Raw genomic sequence first — 12,500 nt, 5'->3', positions numbered from 1 at the left:
ATGGGACTTATCGAGGGTAGCTACTGGGACGTAAGTCGGGACTTGATCACTCCCGGCTGGGTCACCTGAGTGAGGGGTATGATGTTGCGAGACCCGAAACCCCGATGACCTTGGGATACATCACTGAGGATACGTCCCAGGTGCATCCATTTATGTATGTATTTTGTTATAGTTCTTCTATTTATAGTGACTCATAGGAATAGACTAAGTGACAACCAGGAATAGTCTTGTGACCACCGGAGAGACGGGTGGCAGCCGGAAATTAGACGGCACCCGGGAGCAGTATGGGTTAGCGCCCCAGCCTGTGTCTTCCGTGAGGAAGAAGCCCAACAAACCCACGGTGAGGCCTTTAGGAGGGCCATGCAAGCCTCAAGTGGAGCCTGCGGCACCACCAAGGGCAAGGTGGAGCCTGCGGAACCGTTGCGGCTTGAGAATCCACCATTCCTGAATAAAGTGCCTGGTGCTGGGAGTCTGGTGCAACGCACAGGACCTGACCTGGTGAGAGCAGGAGTGGACCTGGTGAGACGTAGGAGGGGCCCGGACAGGTGTCAACCCACAGAGCCTAGTCCTTCCATGTGCCAGAATGGTACCTCCCAGTCCCGGCAGAGTAGTTCAGGAGGAACGGATTGTGTGGCCCTGGTTTTTCCCTAATGGGACTTATCGAGGGTAGCTACTGGGACGTAAGTCGGGACTTGATCACTCCCGGCTGGGTCACCTGAGTGAGGGGTATGATGTTGCGAGACCCAAAACCCCGATGACCTTGGGATACATCACTGAGGATACGTCCCAGGTGCATCCATTTATGTATGTATTTTGTTATATTATATGTACTTTCCATCCGTTCCCCAACCCGGCTCACACTTTATCGTTGCGTCTGCCTGTGTTTAATGGTCAGGGTTTCACTGTCCACAGCAGGCAGACCTGTCAAAACTGCACTTCCCAAAAGTCAGAGACATGCCACCACCTATAAATTCAAACCCACCTCTGGAATATTGCTATCTCATTCCACTTTAATTTATTTTATTCCATAGTCTTAGTTTTTCTCTAATAAAGTAGTTTTTATTTGTTTTCTCATGTTCTCCTTGAAAAGTGTCTTTAAGTACTCAGAGAAGCATTATATAAATAATATTATTATCACTATTATTATTACTACTTGTTTTATTGCCTATGCTTATGTAGAAAAAAAAGCTCACTGTTCAGGTCAAATAGGCCTATTGATATGCGATTAAAATGTGATTAATTGATCACAAAGCCTCCAATTAATTAGATGTTTTTTAATGGACGCATAAGTGTTTATTATTTAAGTTGGGTTTTGCCATAATCATGTCTTTTGCCATAATCAGGTAGCTTTACAACAAAGATGTATTCGGCTATTTGGTATTCGGTTTTCGGCCAACTGTTTCCTATATTCGGTATTCGGTTTCGGCCAAGAATTTCCCTTTCGGTGCATCCCTAGATATTACCGGTATATGAAATAGCCTATCATACATTAAATTTTTATGTTATTATTTGCATCTGAACTCTCAGTTGAAGTTATATACCGGTATATTTGTGACCATTTGACTGAGGGACTGCCATTGTATTTTTATTTTTTTCATGTCATATGAAAGCAGGGAATCATATAGCTTCATATGACAATGACAACCTGTCAACCTTGATTCCAATGCCAATGTATTAATACCTGTAGCTATAGACATTTTATTTAAAGACATTGTTAAATTTTTGACTAAAAATGGACTAAAACCTTTTACTAAAATGACTAAAACTGACTAAAACCCTTAGGAGTTTCCGTCGACTAAAACTATCAAGGATAGAAATGACTAAGACTGATTAAGCATTTTTCCAAATGACTAAGACAGACTAAGACTAATTAAGCATTTTTCCAAAAGACTAAGACTGACTAAATCTAAAAAATGCCTGCCAAAAACAACACTGCAGTAGGCCAACTTATACATCCACTATTTTGTTTCACATTTATCCATTTTTTGTTTTGTTTTGTTGTTGAAATATTGCACTTTTAAAATCTCGATTACAATCCAATCCAAACGTATCCTAACCAGATGCCCGAACCTGCAAATCTTTGCCAGCGCTGGCTCGAGCTGCAACGACAAATTCGGCCACGATGTCCATTTCGCCTCAGGGTTTCCTCCGGGTGCCGTCTCTATTAATATATACTCTAAGGTGAAAGCACATCTATCTGCATACAAAGCATCTTGATATCCATGACATGATGATTGTCTACTACTGCATCAAAGGGACTCACTGTATACTGTATGTGCAATATGATATGATATGAGATGCATGTGTGTTCCTACGCATTCTGTTCCTATCATGGTTTCCATTATCATAGAATCTATGACATAGATGCACTGTTCTTACTGTATATATTTCCCTCTGTGTGTGTAATAAACTCTAGAATGCACATATGTGTAATACTGCGCTGTGTTGGCATGTTCTCCGCGCCTGCCCGCGCCTGTCCTCATCACCCACCCCAAGGTTTAGAAGGAGACTTCTAGAGGCCTAGATAGATGGTCGCCTCCCTAAAAGATCACACCAGTCTGGCGTCGCCACACATGAAGAGGAGAACTCCATATTGGGCTGCCATGGGCCGACCACGTACCACACATGAAGAGGAGAACACAGAGTTTATACAGGTCAGCACGGAGGAGAAAGAAAAATGGAGATGAGGTGTGAGGAGGCATGGGGGCGGGGCGGGGCGGGGGTGGGGGGGAGGGGTTGAGCCTCATTATGGACCAGTGTTTTCTTTAGAGAGAGAGAGAGAGAGAGAGAGAGAGAGAGAGAGAGAGAGAGAGAGAGAGAGAGAGAGAGAGAGAGAGAGAGAGAGAGAGAGAGAGAGAGAGAGAGAGAGAGAGAGAGAGAATCTAAGTGGTCTCAACAGAGAGAGACCACACGAGTGTGCAGAGAGCAGTAGCCAACATGTTCATAACACGCACAGTCACACACACACACACACACACACACACACACACACACACACACACACACACACACACACAGTCACACACACACACACACACACACACACACACACACACACCCTTCAAAGGATTCTCCGCAGCCATGTGTGTGTGATTTGGTCCTCAATGCATGGAGAGAGAGAGAGAGAGAGAGAGAGAGAGAGAGGGGAAGGGGGGTTGGGGAGGTTGAACATGGGGACAGCTATACCCTGAGGCCCTCTATCATAACACACACACACACACACACACACACACACACACACACACACAGGAAACCCAACCAACCTCCACATACAGATCTGGACCACATCTTAGGGGGAAAGCCCCTCTTCTGGCAGCAGACCACCTTCCTCACTCTCTGCTCTCTCTCTCTCTCTCTGCACGGCACGGAACCCAGCTACCGTGCACGGACAGAGCTGTACCACGCACGTGGGCGTGCACATAACGACGCAGCAGAGCTGCAGCCTGTTGCATGTGTGCGTGCATGCGCGTAACGGAGCTACCTCCGCGCATGTGTGCGTGCAACACATGACAGAGCTATTACCGTATACCAGTAAGACGCCTGAGGGCGAGTAGCGTGCACGCATCCGCCTGGGTGACAGCAGACTGCTGGGCGAGCACTGGCGCTTTGTCATGGGGGGGGTAAGATCTTAATTCTCGGGCCTGTTAAGAACTCTAGTTTTCGCCGGCTGCCAGGCGCGGCTGCACTAATGACTTTGGGGCATTGTTGAATGGACAGGTCAAAAAGGGAGACATCGAAGAGGAAGGATGGATGGGGAAGGATCAACATATGGAATGCCAGAACAGGTCAGCTCCATGTATGGAGATCTAAGGGTTTGAGGTTTGAGGTCAGATGTAGGTATAGAGTTGCTTAGCCAATATTGATGATTGGCCGGAATGAGATGATGTATGATGATGTACGATGATAAGAGTGACCCTCACTTCACACGGGTATTTCCCCAGGAAAGGTCACGCTATATTTGACATAGCCGTTTCCATTTCCACGAGCAAATCGCAAATCGGGACCCTGTGCTCTCCGATGACCTCACAAGGTCTTGCTGTGATGTCACGTATATATGTCAGGATAGTCATGCTATAGTGATGCTATGATGACATGCATCACCTCTGTCACCCCTATCTCTGCCCTCGTGACACACACACACACACACACACACACACACACACACACACACACACACACACACACACACACACACACACACACACACGGCCCCTCCCCCTCCTGACATAGATAACCTCCTGACACATCCATCTTGCGGTGTCTCTGGTGGCGCTGAGCTGTGACGGTGTCATAACAGGCAGAAGAGGACCTACGTGGGGCCATGTCACTCTCACACTCACACACACACACACACACACACACACACACACACACACACACACACACACACACACACACACACACACACACGATATGCATTATATCGTTGGTGTCGTGCAGAAACCTATAGCACTATACTTTTGCCGGGGAATTCTTCAAAATAAATGGCGCTATAGAGTGCCAGCAGATATGTCAGATTTTACTCTGAAAAGCCTGCACCTTCCATTACCCGCACCATAGCCTGAGCTAACGTGTTAGGTTTCTGATCTAGAGGGGCGGGTCGCGGCTGAGATTTGCGCACGCCCTGATTGGATCTCATCGATCTGTCCGTCACCCCCGGCCCCTCCTCTCCCCCCTAGTGCAGCGCGACGTCACATCATTTGGAGCGACGCCCACCCGGAAGGGTTGACTCCCACTTTTAGACCAGAGCGGCCAATGCGTTCCTCCAGGCTTTCAATTTTTGTACCGAGGCTACCCGCACCAAGACAGAACATTTCCCTTTTGGTCAAAACCATGGAGAGCGACGTAGATTATAGACTTATGAGACGTTTTAACGGAGCCGTAAATAAGGAAGTGAACGGCAGTGAGCATGCGCCAAACACAAGGAGTTTTTTTGTAAATGTGGTGTGATCTTTTTGGTCGACCATCTATAAGGCCTCTATAGGCGTCTCCTTCTAAACCTTGGGGTGGTGGGTGATGAAGATCCGTGGAGTCAGAGGCGCGGAGAACATATGCCATTTATTACGTCTTTAACCATATTTTTTTTACTTTGGCTCCTATCACCAAACATAAACATTTTCACAGATCTTTGAATATATACAGTATATTAAAGCGAACATTTTAATTCAAATCTTTGCTTCATGGGGGTCCTGGCACAAATTGTTTTAGAGATAGGGGTCCGCAGGCAAATACATGAAATAGTGTTTGTAGATTGGCCATTTTCGCTGAAGATCTTTGGTGTGTAGAGGGACATAGTGGACCCCAGAGTATGTATACCCACCACCCTGCCAGCATCTCAGCTAAGTGAAAACGGGGCCAGTTGAAAACCATCTTTTAACACTTTGATGTGTGTGTGTGTGTGTGTGTGTGTGTGTGTGTGTGTGTGTGTGTGTGTGTGTGTGCGTGCGTGCGTGCGTGCGTGCGTGCGTGCGTGCGTGCGTGCGTGCGTGCGTGCGTGCGTGCGTGCGTGCGTGCGTGCGTGCGTGCGTGCGTGTCTAAAGTTTGCGAAAGGGATACAACGAAAAACAAAACAAAAAAGACAAATCGCAGGTCGTTCAACTCCTCACTGTGGAAAGAAAGCAGAAACTGCCGAACCGCAGTCCGCAAAGGCATCATTTAAATACAATTAAAAGGAATAGATGGGGAAGTAATGGATCACACTGAATGGGCTGACAGTGGAGGAACCGTGGGGGCTATATAAAGAGGGACAAAGAACATTCCTGTCACTGATGTGATTGTTGCTTCTTTCCATCAGATAAACCAGATCTCACTGAGCTCCGGCTCGTTTGGCTTCTTAATCACGGCTGCATAATGTGTCTCATTACACAGAATGCTCCTCCTCTGGTATTGTCTGCTGTAAAGCCCTCTGAGGGACATGTGTCTCCAGGGGACGTATAGCGACAAGTCTTCTGCATAAACTAACTCCTTTATTACCCCCTCATCGTCACTCCAGGTGCTTTCACCTCTCCACGCACCCCTCCTCCTTTCCATATCCTTTCACTCAACTCTCTCTCTCTCTCTCTCTCTCTCTCTCTCTCCCCCTCCCCATCTATGCTTCCTTCTGTACGTCCATATACATACCGGTACATAAATATAGCGGAAAAAATAACATTCAAAAAACGTTCTTTTATATTGGACTAAATCGATTAGTCTGATTAACAACTTAAGCCCTATTTTTGACTACTTTATACGTTAGGCTAGTTAAACTTCATACAATGGCGTCACACCAAAATAGCAAAAACTGAGAATTATGCTTTCAAAAGATCTATTAAATTGTGTGTTTTTGTTTTTTTTCTTATACTACAGCGTCACACAGAAGCATCAAAAGTAGCAGAACTGCAAGCTTGAAGCGTGAACGTTCTGAGCGTGTCGAAGTGCTATACTTTTGCTATTTGAATCCTGTAATGTAACAGTTCTGTGTGTCTTTGTAGATCTGCTATACTTTTGCTATTTGAATCCTGTAATGTAACAGTTCTGTGTGTCTTTGTAGATCTGCTATACTTTTGCGTTTTGTTTTTGTAACAGTTTTGGGCAATATGACGTTTCCACCATAGAGAGACGATACAGGTGTACCGTGTTATGCTAACATCTTCACAGAGAATTGCCGATCGACAGCTATTGAAGATATTTAACGTGGAGCTAAAACAGAAAAGACACCAGTAGAGCGCCCTGAGGGACTCCGCTCGCTGTTAAGCAGGTTAAAGCCTAATGAGTTTGCTGTGTCTCGTATCAAAGGGAGCTCAGCCTGGAAGCCGGCCGCTGCTGCCTTAAAATGCACCGTTTGTCTTTCAATAGGTGGCCAATAGGATGCCTGCACCAAGTATTAAGGACCCCCCCGCCCCCCCCCCCCCCCCCCGCTGGGTGGTCCTCTGCCCTCTACATTCACTGTAGGGGTCCACAGTAAGGGGAGGAGAGGAGGGGGGGGGGGGTTACATGGGGGGTGGGGTGGAGGTTTAGTAGGGGACAGCTTTTTAAGGTGTGTGGTATAGGGCCCTCTGAGACAAATAGTAGAGCTTAGGTGTGTGTGTGTGTGTGTGTGTGTGTTGCTGCAATGATACATTGTTTAACAGTAACACATACACATACGCATACGCATTACGCACGCACACACACACAGGCGTGCATCGCACACACGTCACAAGTCAAAGTTTGTGTCGTCTATTCGATTCTTGCTTCATGAATAGCAGCTAGCTAGAAAGGTTATTTGCACACCCTTGTTATTATTGTCATTTATACAGTTTTACTCTATTGTATCACATCGTGTTGTTGTCATCATGATCATCATCACCATCATCATCATTACAGTACATCTACAATGGTGAGGAAGTGTTAAGTAGACTACACAAATGTGTAACTGCTATAGTCTGATTGCCCTGCTGTGCTCTTGTTGATGTCGATGCTCTGTATGGCTGCTGCTCTGCATGCCCTACTGTTGATGTTGATGTTTGAGGTTGATGTTTCATGATTGTTGTGTTCGTATAGGCCAGGGTTCCAAAATTAATTTTCCTCAAGGGCCATATTTTGACTAGGGTACCAGGCTGGTGTAAGGATGGTAGAGGCTTTCTTCGTCACAGGAGCGGAAAGTGCTGACCCGCCGGTGTAATTGGGTGATTAGGTCTTTGGCGATATCTTTGGCTAAATGGGCAAGTTAAGTTATTAAGTTGCAAGGCTTAGTTTTAGATTCTCAACAGACTATTTATGAAATGATAATCGGACAGAGAACTTGTGCTGGCGAAATGCCTTATAAAAGGGTGGGATGACGTCACCACTAGGTAGGAGTGACATCAGCCCTGACAGCTGGGGGCCGAGTCGGTACGCGCAAGGTCGAGGTCTTGCCCTGAAAATTAATTTTCAGGGCAAGACCCCATTTGAAAAGGACCCCCAGTTTGACATGCAGAGGCTACTTAAATTCTTCCAGGGGCCACAAGGGGGCGCTCCGCGGGCCGCTAATTGGGGAACCCTGGTATAGGCCCATGCTATCTCATCAGTCATCACGATATAGGTCTGCCACTCGTTTCTTATACATTGCCCAGTCTGGTGCATTTGTTGTATATGTATGTATATGTCTTGTTTGTCATGTCTATAAAAAAAATCCAATAAAAACTAATATAACAAAAAAGTAGACTATACACAAATTGCACTGCATGCATTTATGAAAAAGGTAACAAGGTGCAGTGAGCGTGTTTCATCAAGCTAGTGACAATGCTAACTTCCCCACAGCGAGAGTTCAGTGTCTGATGATCATTCATGAATTGAAAGGACATCTAATCATTAACTGAAACAAAAAACAATACACGACGTGACAAACACATTTGTCACTGTATAAGTCTCTCCTTGGAATTATATCACGGTGACCGTATTTTCAACCCTCCAAACCGGGAGCCTTAAATGAGTATAAGGCTTACAGCATTCCTTTTCTATATGATCCGGTCGGGAGCGGATGAAATTGTAACTGTTTTCACCTATAATTGACATGGCATGTCCAAATAGGTACACCAGTTTGAAAATGTTTAAACTAATTATGCTAATAGTTGGACTTTCAATTAGGCTATATACTTCAACCAAATGTATGCGCCATGTAACCGTAGCTATACAGATCGCATGGCTCTGTCTGTCTGTCTGTCTCTTTACCTCTCTCTCACACCGTTCAGTTAAAATCAATTCAAAGGGGGCTTTATTGGCACAGTAAAGTGAACATGCATTTACATTGCCAAATCAAGTGTGAAATAAAACAATAAAAAAACAATGTGTGCGCAATAAAAGATATAGGCCTCCTAGAATAAAGACATGCGTAACCAGAGCGGTCTAACGTTGCAATAAGGCAGGCCTATATTATAAATCTAACTACAAACACAACTACAAACCCCAAAAATGTCTGTCGGGTGGAAACCTCATATATGTCCAAAACTTTTCAGGATCTAGCAAAAGCTGCAGATCTACAAGCTCAAAACGTGGCACGTGCTGCTTTCGATGCTTGTGTGTGACGTAACGTTTTAAGACGTTGAAACACAATTAAATATGGAGATAAGAGGTTTGTCGTTTGTGCCTGTCTTAACGATATATGAAAATATCAAAGTCTCTTCTCTCTCTCTCTCTCTCTCCCTCTCTCTCTCTCTCAGGAATGTGGGGGCTCGTCCCACCAGAGCGTCTCCATTCACACCATGTTTCCCTCGTTCCTCCTTCATCCTTTGTGTCCTCGCTCTCCCCCCCACCCACCCCCCCACCCCACCTCTTCCTCCCTCCATGCCCGTTTTGTCCTCCTCCCAGAGCATTCGACGCTAATGAACTGCTGCAATCACACAAGTAGCCATGTTCTGCAACGTGTGAGTGTGTGTGTGTGTGTGTGTGTGTGTGTGTGTTCGTGCTCTGTGATCACAGCACTGCAAAAATACCAATAAAGATACAAGATGCACACATCTCTATCATCTGGAAATCACCCCCATCTGATCGATGAGCTTGGAGATATTCGAATAGCCAAACAATAAAAGAGTGCTCCCCCTAAACCCAGAAATAGCAGTAACTCTAAGTCTTCAGATAATTGCATTGGAGTATATAAAGTATAAACGTGCATTATTTGACTCTGAAATGTAACGGAGAGGAAGTATAAGGTATCGAGAAACAAATGACGAAATAAAAAGTACCTCAAAATTGTACTCAGGTTCAGTACTTTAGTAAATGTACTTAGTTACCTCTACGCCACTGCCCCTAACAAAGGCTATGGAACCCGAAACAAATGAGGTTTCTCAGGGAACAGGAAGAGGATTGTTCAAGACACAATCATGCAGCCAATTAACGTTTGATTTTTGAATTGCCTCAGACAACCTTTAAAGCAGTGCTTCTCAAACTCTTTCGTGCCCATAAGGACCCACACATTGATAATGTATTGAAAAGGTTTTGTGCCAGGGACCGCAGAAGAGATGAAAAAAAAGAAAACATTTTCGATATTGTTCAGACATTTTCAAAACTTGCTCTCAGAACGGCACCTTATACCAAGTCTGTGACTCTGAAGTGTATACAAATAGAAAAGACGGGTCCATTCGGGTTCCACTTTGTATACTGTCAATTAAAGTTATGATGGAGGTCGGTCCTTGAAATCAAAAGGTTGTAGAACCAATAAGGTACATCGCGGTGCACTCTGGCGAAACCTTTAGGTTTGTACATTCTACCATTACATAGGATGGTCTTCCCTTGCTCTATAGAAGGAGGAAGCAGTGTGGATCACTGTATCACAAAGCAGGGCTCGAAATAGCGACCATTTTGGTCGCAAATGCGCCTGAATTTTAATCATTGCGACCTAAAAATATATTTGGGAGCACCAGTGCCACTACAAATAATTACTGTGGTGCGCCTGGCTACAACGATCGATTGTAGAAAAACGGGCGCTCTGAGCCGCTCTCTGACATCCACTGCACTGCTCCTGTCTGCTAGCTGCACTAGCACTTGATGCTAACAAACCAACGTGTGGAGTGTGTAGTTAACTACTCTGTGACACAACGGTACGGGACAACGTTGAGCGCTGCATCACTCACATTCCATTATTTCAAGTGTTCAGATTCAGAGGAGGCAGACCGGCTCAGCTGTGTGTGTGTGCATGCGTGTGTGAGCGCACAGCCGCACACGCATGCAAGAGAGAGAGGGAATGAGAGAGAGAGAGGAAGGGAGAGAGAATAGCAGACTTGTAAGTGTTTCTACATAGCAGCAGTATTGATACTTTTACTTAAGTAAAACATTAGAGTAATTTATCCACCACTGATTAGAAGTGAGTAGGCATAGCTATAAATATAATGTTTTACATCGAAATTATTTTATATTAGAAATTCTAATATATGATCTAAATAGGCTATGAAGGTGAAAAACACAAAACAAAGAATAAGAAAACAGGTGATGTGACTGGCCGGAATCAGTGTAGACTAGAGGGTCCTCATCTGGAGATGTTTGATGCCTCGGTCTCTTTGAAGAGATGGATGGATGAGGGACAGACACTACATTTTAAATCCTGGCATGCATTTTTATACTTTGGTCATTTCATGTTATTTGTAAACCACACGATATATTATTGTTTTTATGAATGTAAAAAATCGATACATTGGTGCTCCTTAGATTTTGGTGGGTGCTCCTAATTTTTTTCTGGTGCTCCTTCATTTTGAAATTGGTAGCACAAGCGCTACCAAGTAAAAAAGTTAATTTCGAGCCCTGCAAAGCAGAACTTCATGGAAAAACTACACTTGGGTTGATGTCATTCAGAAACTCAAGTCATGGTACCAGATCACAAGATTGGGCTATGTATGTGTTACAAAGCTACACACGTATGGTGTATATGCACCAATTATGTACGGAACAAATGTCAGCTCAAAGCTGGATTACTTTATTTCTTTTGATATTTTAGAAGAGATTGTTTTTGTAGATTGAATGCAGAATGAGCCATAAATGATGCACCTGCCATGGTGTAAATTAGTCTTTTACATGCATTTAAAGGTATTTTATTTCATGGATCATGTGAAGGCTATCTCTTTGTGTATGTGTGTATATGTAAAGGGAGGAGAGACATGCACATCCACACCCAAAATAGAGGGTATATGGGCCTGCATAAAGTGAGTGTCAAAGTGAGTTTAACGTTGTTTTAATGCAATCAGATCTTTAATGCCATCTTTTCTGTTTGGGTGTATACGTATGGGGCTGTCAAGGCCAGAAAGTAGCTCTTTATAGGCGTTCCCGCATAACTTCCGGGTGTGACGAGGCATACCCTCTATTGGACAGGTGCCAAGCAAAAGAATATGGCGTGAGAACTAAAAAAGAGAACGCTCGAAAACTGTAGTTGCAGTTGTAGGAGCGCTGCTGTGACGTTTCAGGCTCTCGCCCCTTCCTCAGACTCTCTTTGTGTCATGTCTAAAAAAAGATCTGTAACAATATTGGTCTGAATGGATTTTCCTGAAACGTTTTGTTCAATCAATCAATCAATCAATCAAAACCATTGTACAGACTCCTCTGTTAACCCATTTAGACCTGAGGTCGATTCTACGAATGCCTTCTAAATCCTGACAGTTTTCCGTTTTCTTTATGGATTCTCAAACATTTTCATGTCAAGGACCCCAATGAGAGCAATAGAATACACCCTGCACACTGTGTATCTGCTCGGTACATTCGAGTATTTTACTTATTTAATGAAGCAACCTTTCGGTCCCTCCGGACCTTCCTCAGGCATGCCAAGGACCCCCAAAAATATATGTGATTGGCCGCTGACCCCCATGATGCATCTGAAAATATGTAGTTCCAGGGACTCCCCCAGAATCAAAGACTTGAGTTGAAAAACGTTCGCTCTGAAAGAATATATATTCAAAGATTTTCGCCCACATTTTCACGATTTTTCAAAAAAATAGCAGATCTACAAGCTGGTGCCTCGCTACGAGCTTGTAGATCTGCAATTTTTTCAATAGCTAAATATAACATAACGCTTAAAACAA

The sequence above is a fragment of the Protomyctophum parallelum genome (assembly GCF_964188405.1).
Source record: "Protomyctophum parallelum genome assembly, chromosome: 2".
NCBI lineage: Eukaryota > Metazoa > Chordata > Actinopteri > Myctophiformes > Myctophidae > Protomyctophum > Protomyctophum parallelum.
Note: the sequence above shows the minus strand (reverse complement) of the source record.